Source organism: Haemaphysalis longicornis, unplaced genomic scaffold (genome assembly GCF_048455015.1).
Source record: "Haemaphysalis longicornis isolate Haplotype H1 unplaced genomic scaffold, Haemaphysalis longicornis Haplotype H1 scaffold_184, whole genome shotgun sequence".
NCBI classification, from domain to species: Eukaryota; Metazoa; Arthropoda; class Arachnida; order Ixodida; family Ixodidae; genus Haemaphysalis; species Haemaphysalis longicornis.
In genome coordinates this window covers 158032-169045 of record NW_027526285.1, presented here as the reverse complement: position 1 = coordinate 169045, position 11014 = coordinate 158032, and the positions used below count along the sequence as shown (strand labels likewise).

General features: G+C 47.4%; 1 non-coding gene across 1 annotated transcript; it reads right to left on the bottom strand.

Moving 5' to 3' along the window:
* Nucleotides 1-431: 431 nt before the first annotated feature.
* Nucleotides 432-503, bottom strand: Trnam-cau (transfer RNA methionine (anticodon CAU)). The gene has a single exon. It is a non-coding gene; the product is annotated as a tRNA-Met (tRNA).
* Between the last annotated feature and the right edge of the window lie 10511 nt (nucleotides 504-11014).

Genomic DNA, 11014 nt, shown 5'->3' with positions numbered 1-11014 from the left:
CTTGTTCTTTTTCCCTCCAGTACATGGTGTTCTCGCGGTATTTGTCGAATGGAACCACCAAATACTTTATGGGCGTTGATGACCACTACACCACGGAAACGGGGCTAAGAAGGCGCTCAAACGTTTCCAAGTAATTGATCCGCACAGCCGTTGAAAACCTTTCTAGCTTTTATCAGTTACTTTAGTTTGCCAATCCCCTTTTTTGTCGTTGAACCTGATACGACGAACTTGCAACTGAAGTTCGCGAGGCCCCAGCCTGAACTTCTTCCGTGCAAGGTGCACCACACGTAACCCCAGTTGTTCAGTCCCAGTAGCTTCAGAGTTCATACCACTCCGCACCGCGTGTTTGTACTTTGCAAAAGTGGTTTTAGGTCATAACCTTAAACTTACACAAATACATTACGTTGAAAAAAAAAAAAAGAAAAAAATTGTAGCAGAGCGTGGTTTCGATCCACGGACCTCTGGGTTATGGGCCCAGCACGCTTCCACTGCGCCACTCTGCTAGACGAGAAGAGCCGTCTTAACGTACGTATATGAACCGCAGCTACATTATGTGGCAGTTACTGGTGTACAGCAGGTGTTCAAGCGTATTATTTGCAATTTGAAAGATCCTTGCTAGTCACTAACAGCACGTCCAACAAACAGGCGTCTACATTCACGGCAATTTTTTATGCCAAGGGCATGTAAACAAGTACGGCTGCGCCCTATGTGCAAACCCATTACCATGACCCATTACCGTTCGCGTTGCGTGCAGAGCAGTTAATGCGACGGTCTTGTTTTTATATCGGTCAAATCGCGCACTGGTCCTAGGCGCTGCTTCCGTCTACGATCAGCATCACGCATCCGCAGCGCTTCTTGGCGAACTGGAATCGGCTTTATTTTGAGACGGCGCGTGACGTGCTCGCAAGCGGGGCGGCGCTGAGTCGGGATTGCCAAATTTGGTTGAAATTCGAGTCGGCGACCCCCGGGCTGCCAAATATGCACCGAGCCGTAATGGAGCCAGCGCCGAAGGCACCCGTTGATGGCGACCACTGCTTTCCAGTCCTCGAGTCGGTCGACGATCAGCGAAAAGTGCTCGTCAGCGCGCGCGTGACGTGATTTCCCAAGTGCCCGGAGTTGCACATGTAAACGGTCGAGCCGACGTGACAGTGCTTGCGCGCGCGTGCAGCTCCGACGGTAGCGTTAACCTTCTACTGCAGCGTTAACGACTGCGACTTGCCGTCCCGTCAACTGGTGAGAGCTTCCCAAAGAACATTTTTTATTAGAGTGAAAGCCCTGCAATCTGACGGACCTGTTGTTAGCACGCATTCGGGGAGCATTAACGGGAGCCTAATCGGTTCTTTCCATGTTGCTCCCAAGTCAGTTTATCATCTTTTCAGTTGAAGCATACTCAGGCACGTGAATTGCTGCCATGAGCTTTCTTTTTTTTCGTCTGCAGCTTTTTCAGTCTGCTCTCTTATTTTCTTAAAGGGACGTTTGGTCAGCTTGTAGCAGGATGACTTTCTAAAGTAATTATTCTGACATTTTTTTATCTCTCTGTTTTACTATGGTACTATTTTATGGTGGTTCTTGTGCATCATGTCGTGGCATCCTGCAGAAGTGTCATCCAACAAGCAACAACAGCAGTTTGTGGTAGTGTTCGTTCCAAATGCATGTTAATTTTGGGACTTAGCAGCGAATGCTACAAATTTAGCTTCAGTCGCCACTCTAAAGCAACTTTGGAAGACTGCTTTAGCAGAATGGGCTGCGTTTGAAAGAACGATAAGGATCGTCAGGAAATTAGACCACCCGACTGACGATACTGTCTCACGTCGCTAAGATCGCGACAGCTTGCTCAAAGGAAAGCCGATAAGTCGGCTTGTTGTAGCGGATATTATTTTGTATAGCCGCTGCAGCGACTTTAAGGGCATTTTACTCAGTAGGAAGTCACTTAAACGCTCCACAATGCGATTAAATTAAGTACAACCAACTTTCGCTCTGGCGTGTAATTGAAAACGCATGGAGGGCGATGAGGGTCGTCTGCTTTTGTAGTACCAGAGTCCGTCTGGTACTACCCAGAGGCGTCGGCCACTAGGGGCGCTGCATAACGCCAAAATTCCAGCGCAGGAGACCTATACCACAATGCAACACCTTGCTTTCACGGGCGTCCACGGGCGGCGCTGCATGTACCGGCGGCCACGCGCTCGCAGTGTCGCGTTTCAATCCGTGACCACTGTACGTGCTGTGTGCGGCATTGGGATCTCGCACTTACCCTATTCAAAACGTTTGACGAACATGCGCATCGACTGATGACAGACTTACCAGCTAGCTGTGCACAGCTGTCGCCGTATCCAAATGCTGTTAGCGGCCGTTCCTCATGTGACAGGGGCACATGAAAATGTTTCCACCAATTGACATTACTCGTCCCTCTCAAATAAGAAAAAAATGATGGCCCAAGGCAAGGCTTGAAGCTCCGGCAGAACCGTGTCACCGACCGCCCTTCGTTGTGTACATCCGGTCTTCACAGTCCAGTCGTCCAGTCGTGCCGGCAGGGCAAATTGAGTCGCTGTAGTCGGGTGCGTTGACGCGCTGGCACGAGAATTTAAATCGTGTGTATGTGCAAAGCAAGCGGAGCAGATGAACATTGCATTTGTTGCAACGGCGATCACTGTCCCTCTGTTAGCAGCAGAGTTTGGCAACAGCTATCACCCAAATAAACAGATTGAAACGCACGGTCATGCAATCTGCATGTGATTGCGCTGGCTGAAGTATCTATCCGGGTATACGTACGGTATCGGTTTTGTAGCTGCATGCAACCGTCGCGTCCTGCTCACTGGTTCTAATTAGCATTAAGCCACTGTTGAAGTGGCTGATACGCGGAAAGAACACAAGACTGACTTGGCGCCTGTCCGCTTCACACGATTACCACACCTGGGAAGTTTTTAGGGGCGAAGCTCCTAAAGCCGTGGGTCTGTCCATCCCTTCTGTCTCGTGCACGGTGTAGGCCGTGGTCTCGTGGTACGTGACCGCCTAGTTCGATGACTCACTCGCAGGTGGCGGTACGTGACCGCCTAGCTCGATGACTCACTCGCAGGTGGCGCTACGTGACCGCCTAGTTCAATGACTCACTCGCAGGTGGCGCTGGTGTGAGTGACGTCATGATGACGTCACTTGCACGTGACTGACAGTATAAAAGGCAATCGCTGTTGACGCGCTTCCTCTTTCGCAACGAGTCACCGGATGGAGGAGGTGGTTGTTGACAAGGCTGCGGAGCGGAGGGCGCGCAGGGCGGCGGCAGCGCGCGCTCGCCGACAGGATCCCGCCATGCGCGAAAGAGAGGCCGAAGCATATTGTCTAGAAAGTCGCGCTTAAACCGCGCGTCGGCAGCTTCGGGCTGAGCTCGCTTGATGCGTTTTGCAGCCGCCTCGCGAGCTCTCACTGCATCGGGGTTTGCCTGCCGAAAAGAGCGCTTGCTTGCAGCCTCACGAACCCTACAACAACAACAACAAACGAACAAGAACAAAATAAAAGTTGATTTGTACAATGTACGCACACAGTCTTACGTCTTTCTTAATGATGTAATGGGCGAACTTTCACGGGAGAGTTACGGTTACCGATGATCTCCCCCTCTCGAGCTTCGCCCCACTTATCATCATTCATTCCGTGGATATGAAGTGATTTTTTTTTGCTGGCTTGGGAGAAAACCCAGCCCTGTAACGCCATTCAGGAAAAGGATTTAATTAAGTTCTTAATTCACTTTTCTACTCATAATATTGGTTACTGAAATAAAAATGCGGTTAATCCACATTTTTACGCCATACCTAGGAAGTAAATTTTTTTTTTCTGCAGGGAGTTTCTAGAGCACACCGTTTGTTAAAAACTCTATTACCGGCTAGTTTTTGTTTGCGGTGTATAGTCCTATGGCGAAAAGGGTGTTTACCGACTGCAACACGCTTGGTTTTATGTAGGCTGTTGAAACGGCGTGAGATAGGTGTTCAGTTGCAAAAAAGAACAGCGGAGCTGGCGGTCGACCTAGTTTCTTCCGGAGTTGCTAAGTTTTGTTATGTTTGCTAAGCTTGCAATGTTCTTGCTAAGCTAGGGTGACCGCTGAGGGGTGAGGCAAAGTTTAACCGGATTTTACAAGGCTGTTCCAGTGTGTGTGTGTCCACTCCCTCCCCCCCACTGCCAGGGGATCCAAGGGGGAAACAAGTTAGGTCGGCACCCAGCTATGCTGTTTCTCCAGCCTTGCACCACTATTGCAAGCTGCGCAATTTTTCGCCTTTTAGAATCCAAAAAAGACTATTACACTTGAAATGGTATAGTAAGAGGTGCCCATACGCATGCGCCCCTTGTGCGCACACTCTAACAAGCTCGAAAGCCGACTTCACTGTTATAATACCCTATATTTGGTGGTGCATCCTTTACAAGAGCCGCAGTTCTTTTTCTTTGTATTTTTTGCTAACGCCACCGAAACTAGCTCAAGCTTAAACAGCTTCACTGGTAATAAATTATCCCAATTCATATTGCTTTAAACATCGCAAGGTACAAAACACCCCCTGCTTGTAGAAATTCTATTTATTTATTTATTTATTTATTTATTTATTTATTTATTTATTTATTTATTTATTTATTTATTTATTTATTTATTTATTTATTTATTTATTTATTTATTTATTTATTTGAAATGCTCACCAACAGCGCAATGGCCTTCTCGGGTGATGCATAGAATACAGACATATAAGGCATACAAAAGACAGAATATGAAAAGGGAAGTAACAGTACAATTATATGGGTATATATACACAAAGAAGGAGAGTTATCAAAGAGACAGAGACATTTTCTGAGCAACAAGAGCACAGAGATTGTGTGTACACTAAACGACAAATACAAGCACAATCGTGATGATTATCTTCGCTCCGACACACAAGAACAGAGGGAGAAGTGCATGTGCTACCGCGCTATAGAACATGTGCTTTCAAGATGAAAAATTTTTCAAAGAGCGTTTAAAAAGAACCATGTCGTTGCAAAAAATGTCAATGGCAGATAAAAAAAGACAGTTAAAGGCATGTTGGCATCGGTTAGCTGGTACCAAGCTCAGAATTTTGTCAACATGAAAGCAGCCATGCGGCCGCAATGGCCTGCTTGGCACTCGCAGGAGAACAGAGCTCACAAGGCAAGAGCAGTCAAACTTAGAATGAATGCACTTGAAAAGAAAAATCAGGTCACGCCTGGAACACCTGATACACAGCTCATCAAGGTTCAGGAGCTTGAGAACCTCAACGTGCATATAGTTGCTCACTGGTGAGTATCGATAAAATATGGTTCTGGTGAAGCGCTTCTGAATCCTTTCTAGTCGAAGAGACGACGAAGGACTTAAACAATTCCAGATTGCGCTTGCAAAGTCTAGCTTCGGCAAAATTAGGGCGCGGTAAAGGGCTGCGAAGCATGATGGGTTCGTGAATTCATTGGTGGCTCGGTACATCATGCCAAGTGTTCGGAGACAGGAGTTCGTCAGATGGTTCTCGTGCGAGTTTAAGAGTAGTTTTGCGTCCATCAATACACCCAAATCGCGCGCTACAGTGGCGCGTTTTATGGCAAAAACGAGCAAAAAGTACGGGAAAGTGAGCGGGGCAGTTTTACGAGTGTAAGATATCACAAAAGTTTTGGAGAGATTAAGCTTTAAGTAGTTGCTGTCGCATCATGCCGGAACTGCATTAATGTCATGTTGCAGCAGGACGTGATCATCCGGTGAGGAGACCGCGCGATACAGCTTCATATCAATGGCATACTGAGAGAGCGAACAGTGTCTAATGACAGAGTGGATGTCATTAACACAAATGTTGAAGAGGAGAGGGCCCATTGTAGACTCTTGAGGTACCCCTGACATCATGGCGAAAGGCCGGGAGGTGACGCCTTCATAACAGACGCAATTGGACCTGCCTTTTAAGTAACTGCAGAACCACTGACACAACTCGCTGGATAAGCCGTATGCGGACAATTTGCGAAGCAGTAGCTTGTGATTAACAGCATCGAAGGCCTTGCTGCAGTCGAAATATACGGTATCTATCTGTTGACGAGAGAGCACTGGGGGGCCGATGTCGTTTAGGAAACATGCGAGATTTGATTCTACTGACCTACCGGGTATAAAGCCGTGTTGGTTGGGATGAATTAATGAACGCATTGCTGCTAGAAGGTAACCATGCATGACTTTTTCGAAGACTTTAGAAAAGGAAGGCAATAGAGAGATAGGCCTGTAGTTTCCGGGGACAGTGGCTCTGCCAGACTTGTGCAAAGGGAAGATAGCGCCTAATTTCCAGTCTGACGGAAAATGTTGCTCTAGAAGTGACATGCGTACTATGTGGCAGAGCAGAGGTGCAAAGACGACGCAACAGCCTTTCACAATGAAGCATGGAATGCTGTCGCAGCCCGCCGCCTTTTTTTAGGGGAGTTTGCGGATAGCGCGCACGACATCACTCTCAGTAATGTTCGGGATTTGCAATAGTGGCCCATGAGACTGGAAGCGTAGTTCGTTGCCGCTGTCAGACGACGTCGAGTAGGTAGAAGAAAAATGACGTGCAAGGAGTTCGCATACGCCTTCCGGGTCAGACACAAACTTGTCGCCATCCTGAATGGTTATGCTATCGCGCGCATGACGTGTACGGAACTTAAAGGGGTCCTGAAATACCTTCCGCCGATGCATGGATGTACATGTAACCAAATAAGACAATGTATTAGCAATCTCCCCCCGCAAGAATTTTGTTAAAGCGATGAGTATTAGCTGAGAAATCGTAAATCAAAAACCGCGCATTATCGTCGCGCCGCGTTTCCTCCTCTTTTCAACTGTTGACGGCGCGCGAGCACTCCCTCCCATGATGCTGCGCTAGTCAGCGGCGACGTACTTCCGCATTACGCTCCTCCGACTGCCGTCTGCTACGGGCAAGTTTTGTTGACACCATGAATTCCGCACTCCGCTCAAGGATGGATAAGCGAACGAAAAATCTGGCCGCATGTGTGCGGTGGCCTGGCCTTGCCCTTTCGCGGTGTGCGTTGCTGCAGTGCAGCACGTGACTTATAATCGGCGGCGAACTCGCAGCCGCTCGGGGTGGATCGTGCGCTCGGTCCCTTTCATGCACCGCGCACTGTCTATCCAAAAAGCGCCGTATCAGATGTGGCCCCGCTGGTGCCGGGTCTTATTTTGCGGTGGTGGTAATTCCTGCCGGCGCCATGTGAAAAAGACATTTTAAACCGTTACAGAACCCGTGCGCAAAACGCTTCAATCATGTGACCAGTTCAGCTTGGGGCGACGCGTGGTGGAGAGCGGCAACGTTGGCAAAACATACTCCGGCGCGGCTCTGAGCTTTCTAGCGCTGGAGCGAGCGCCTTTCTTTGACGATCTCAAACATCGGTTACCTTGGCAACATGGCACAAACCGCCCCAGAGGTCAGTTACGCTTGCGTGATCCCGGTTCAGCTCGGGGCCCCACCTCGCGACATGTGGGCACTGCAGTCGTACCACTCACTCTCATTAGTAAGTGTGAGATGCGTTTGACATTACAGGAGGCGATGGTGTGTGTGTTGTGGACGCCTTTGTTTCGCGATGAAATCCGACGTTGTGCTTCTGCGGGTGGATAGTGCTTCCCATGGTCTTGATTATCTTTCTCGAGCGACGTACGACTCAACCTCGCATGGGGTATGTGCAGTGTGCGTGGCTAAAAGCCATCTCGGCTTGCGCGCCAGAGTTAAGTGACTTGCTGTTCGTCCCCGCAAACCGCGCGCGAGGTAAGTGCCGAATTTACGACGGGCAGGAGGAGGCAACCCATCGTCTGTCAATCGCGGTTCAGACTTACAACGCATGTTGTGACGTTGTGTTCGTTCGAAACGCATCTCTGGATTGTTTTGAAGTGGAAAAAAATGTATCCGTCAAACCCGGGCATTCGGCTCAGGGCGTTCTCTGCGACTGCACGAAAGAAGTGCCACGGGGCTTCAACGCTTTCTTTATAGAACGTACTCCGGTAAGAGAATATCCATGTCGTGTTATGGCCGTGTTGCATTCAATACGAAGGGCTAAGCGTTTGTTTACACTTGTTTCGTTTGTCGTAATATGTCCAAGCACTCCGGCACTACGCTGGCAGATCAGCCGGCGAGCCGACGCTGAGCAGACGACTCATCTCTTTGCCGGAAGTGCGTGAAAAAGCCGCCCAATAGCAGGATGTCTAGCTCATGACGAACATCGGGGAATCGATGATGTAGACATGTGAAGATGGCGGCGTCCAAAAACACGAAGGAAAGGGTGAGAAAAAAGCGACAAACTTTGCAACAAAAGTGTGAGCTTTCCGCTGCTCGTAAAAAGAGTAATACTTGGCCCAGATGACCTTGACGACCCAATCTAACGATTGCGCGACTTAATTTAGTGTGCTCAAAATGCCTTTCAGGGCCCCTTTAATATACCGCCAGAACTCACGAGGGGAGTGGGTTAGAGAAGTTTCGGTGTAGTCACTAAAGTTCTTTTTGTCCTGGGCAAGTAACTTCTTCGCTAAGGACCACCATTCCTTGAAGTTTGCAAGAGAAGACGGGTCATTGTGAGCTTTAAACAAGCGGTGGAAATGACGTTTTTTTCGAAGCGCGTCACGCAGCTCGTGACTGAACCAGAAGGGAAACTTACTGGAGCGATATCGCTGCTTTGGGATGTGTTGGTCCATAGCATTTCGCACAATTTTGGTTAGCTCGCGGACGGCTGCATCAACACAGGGCGCGTTGTACACAGAGGACCAATCAGCATTGTCAAGAGGTTGGTAAAGAGACGTGTAATCACCTCGAGCAAAGTCGTGCCTTGGAATGGTCCCACTCCTGTCGCGTGCCACGGATACGTGAGCTGTAACTGCAAAAGGAGGGTGCCACGCATCAACGGCAACAACAGGATCGGGGAAATTTTCAACAACGACTGAGGTGAAGTTCGTAAATACAGTGTCTAGAACATTTCCAGCAGGGTTTTGATGCAAAAAAGCTGGCTGGATGTCATTGAAAGAAAAGAAATTAAACAAATGGACTGCTTTCGAATTCCCACCGACATTTTCTGCAGGGTCCCACCAAGAACAGGGGGCATTAAAGTCGCCAAAGAGAACAATATTATATTTTTCTGGTTCTAGCTTTTCAGATAAACCCTGTAGAGCTGATGCGAACAAAGAATTTTCTAGTGCCGATTGTAAATAGTACACGCCAAGGAGAACGTTTTTTGCACCTTTCACCTTCACCTCAACCCAAATGCATTCCCTGTACAGCTCAAGGTCCGGCCGTCTAAACGCGCAGAAACATTTTTTCAGAGCAATGAGGACTCCTCCGCCATATTTTTGCCCTGTTGTTGCATAATCTCGGTCATTACGAAAAACTGTGTATTCAGCAGTAAAGTAGTCGGCAGAAACATTGTGTTGCGGTAACCAGGTCTCAGTGATGCAGTACGCATCGTAATTACTCAAGGCAACGTTGTCGTAAAAGGGCTTAGATTTTGTGCGTATAGCCCGCGAACATTTTGGTAGTACACTGTGAAACTCATTCGGAGTGGGTGTTATTAATGCGGGGTTCACGGTCCTCGCGGAGCAACCCTCTAAAAGGGCGGAACAAACATCCGAGGGGCCAGACAGTAGCGTCGTTCACAACCGCGAAGGATTCGGCACTGACGCTAACGTGAAAGGAGGCGTAGGAGGTATACTTGCTTTTCAGCTGCGTGCACTCAGCGCTGTTGTCGGTCCACCCGTGTAAACAGGAACCAAATGTCTCCAAAGTTGGAGGTCTCTTCACCTTTTTTTCTTAGTTGGCGGTCTTTCCTTACACCCTTTTTCTTAGTTTCAAACACCCGAATTTGTAGCTTTACACCCTTATCGGAAAAATGGTGTTGAACTACTGAACACCCTTTTTAAAGGGTGTTGATTTTGCGGAAAAGATTTGTTTGGTATTTAATAAAATTCTATAAGTTAGTGAACAAAACTACCTCGTGATTAAAACGTTTTTGCAAATCCCCGTGTTGATTTGTATATTCTCATAGTAAAACTCATAGTTCCAAAATTAGCGCTAAAATATGTTTTTTTTTTGCGACAATAGCCCAGCGAATCGATCGGGGGGCGTTCCTCTGCTGGATATAAAAGCAAGAAGATCCCATGTATTACTGAGTAAGTGTACACTCCCTCTACCGCTTGCATCCCGTTTGTTTTCTTGCTTAATTCATTTGCGGTCTAAGTGTAACTTGTGCGTATTGACTGTTTGTGTTGAATGCTGCACGCTCCGCCGATTCCCATTGCCACGCTTAGCTGCTGCCCTGGCCACACCCTTAATTTAGGGTGTTTAGCAACTTTACACCCTTTTTTAGGGTGTTGAGCTCCACACCCCTTTTGTTGTTACACCCTTTTTTCGTCCGTGCACGCTTTTTTCGCCAAAACACCTTTTAAAGGTGTTCGCCATGGGACAAGATTCTTGCACACTTTTCGGTCAAAAAGGGTGTAAGAAAGTTTATTTATTTATTTATTTATTTATTTATTTATTTATTTATTTATTTATTTATTTATTTATTTATTTATTTACATACTCTCAGGGCCATTCAGGTGTTACAGAGAGGACAAGGTACAAAGTACACAAATAATAATAATCAAGTAACAAGCGAGAAATGGATGAAAATGGCAAACGATCTCAAGTAATACAGCCAAGAAGTGCGTTTTTGAAAGTGGAATGATCTGTGATTGATAGAACAGAGGCCGGAAGGTGGTTCCAGTCCCTGCTGGTTCTGGGTACAAAAGAATCATAAAAAAGGTTAGTCCTGCATTCGCGTATGCCAACTTTCAAATCGTGGTCTATGTGAGATGATAAGTAGCCGGGACGAGTGAAAAGACTTTCTTTTAGGATTGCATTGGTATAAAAAAATTTATGAAAGAGTGATAAAGAGATAGTTGTCGGCGTGACGAAAAATCTGGAAGATGTAATGCAGATTTCATTTGCGTGACACTAGCTAAACGGGAATAATTTGAAAGTATAAGTCGTGCTGCGCGATT